A 2079-nucleotide genomic window follows, 5' to 3' on the forward strand; every position below is an offset into this window, starting at 1 on the left:
GATCACTATAGTGTGTCAGCGGTGTAGGGTCTGTTTTCGTTGAAGGCATGAAATAACATCTGGTCGCTACTCGATGAAAGTACTACAAGTGTAGCTACGAGGTAGGACTTCAGCCTGAAATTTCTTTGCTGACGAAATAGCAAAGGTTGAGTGCGAAGGGCATCCTCTCGTAAAATTTGTAGCCAAAACCACCAAATGCTAGTTCAAACAGGGTCGGGGTTATTTGTCAAACTCAATCAGCCCTAGCTAGAGTGATTGCTTCGTGGATGCCCTTTCGTACTCAACCTTTGCTCTTTAGCAAGGCAAATTTCAGGCTGGTATAGGTACTCCCTGTTCAAAGTCCCACAGCCAGACCAAGCTGGTCTGCTCCCTGTTTAACATCCCCCAGCTAGACGGTTGGAAAAAAGCAAACCTCCCTGTTCAAAGTCCCACAGCCAGACCAAGCTGGTCTGCTCCCTGTTTAACATCCCCCAGCTAGACGGTTGGAAAAAAGCAAACATTCTGCAAAAAAGTTGAACTTGAGATCAATATTATATCTACATATACTTCAGATAATCTATCCTCTGTTTATAAAACATGGTTGCAAATTTGTTCATCTAGCAGAGTACAAAGTACAAGGTATGACACCATGTTAGAGAGATGCATCATCATTTCCATTGTAACCCGATAGCCATGATACCTATACTACATACAATACATTACACTGCACTATAGAATACAAACCTGCCGAAGTATTTGGTTACAATGAAAAGTTTTTCAGTAAACAATGTACAGATACAGGATGGATTAAGGAAATGAGCTCATGGTTTCACCTGTGGACCATTTTAGGGGAAGTCAACTAAAAAACCTTTACTGTGCAAACTTACTGATTTCACAGACCCCAGAGTCTGTAATCTGAAAGTTTTTTTTCACTTTGAATTTGAATGAACAGTTTTGATGTTTTGAAGTTATTACAAACAACGGTATTATTTTTCAAGACATCTTAAGAAAGTGTACTTATGCTTTCTAAGGAACGCATTTCCTAAAATTTTATTTCCGAGTTGATCCTGCCAAAAACGGAGGTCTTATCGTCCCGAAATCGAAGAGAGGACAGGATAGGAGAAAGCCAGCCGTTCCGAGAACGAACCCTACCTGTTTAGGATAAAGTTCGCCCGGGGCAGAAATTGAACCCACGACCTAGCAAAGACGCTGCTTCCAAACTACCCAGACTGGCAACACTTTTTTAAGACACCCTGTATACACATGGTCATGAAGTATAGATACCGCAGGCATAACAGGCAGTGCCACAGAATTCAAGGTGACAACCTATGGGCTATGAAAGGTGTCTAATAATAGACCGAACATAACTACTAGTTGCGGTCAGGAAAGTGCCAAAGGAAGGAGACGTACCAGAAAGGACTTCTAAAAAAATATGCTGCTGGAAATTATGCTGATTTTGGTGAAAGTGTATGTATCTTGAACTGAAAATTTTGTATATGTATATCCGACTTTCTCATTTTTCTACCAAACGCAATTACGAGCATCTTTTGAATCTATCCATCGTACTGGCATCCGAAAGATCGTTCTGGGCGTATCTATAATTATACAGCCATGACTGCACATGTCTCGATATCTTCATACGATAGCATATCAGGACTCTGCTTCCATATCAGACACTGGCAGCATTCACAGAACTGCACTTACGTCATATGAAAATTTTTAATGATAGAGATTCGGTCGGAGATTTTCCCTTCGAAGAAGATGCAGAGAACAGAGCCAAAACTCGTAAATAAGATGTTGTTTTTCGAGCTATTACATAAACTTTAGTGCTCGTTGCAGCTTCACATCAAGATTTTCCTTGTTTTCCAAGATTTTCCTTGATTAACGCGCTTGCTTGCCATGCAGAAGGTCCCGGGTTCGAATCCCACCATCGACAAAAATTTGTACTCGTTTTTCGATTGCAAATATTTCAACGGGTTACTTTCTGGTGTTCTCGTGTTGACCCAGCACCTAAATGGGAAGTATTGTGCCCCTTCTCGCCCATCTGACGAAAGGCAAACTACGGGATGGGCATGCCACGCCACAGGCCACATCAAGCGT

Source organism: Diaphorina citri, unplaced genomic scaffold, assembly GCF_000475195.1.
Source record: "Diaphorina citri unplaced genomic scaffold, Diaci psyllid genome assembly version 1.1 scaffold339, whole genome shotgun sequence".
NCBI lineage: Eukaryota > Metazoa > Arthropoda > Insecta > Hemiptera > Psyllidae > Diaphorina > Diaphorina citri.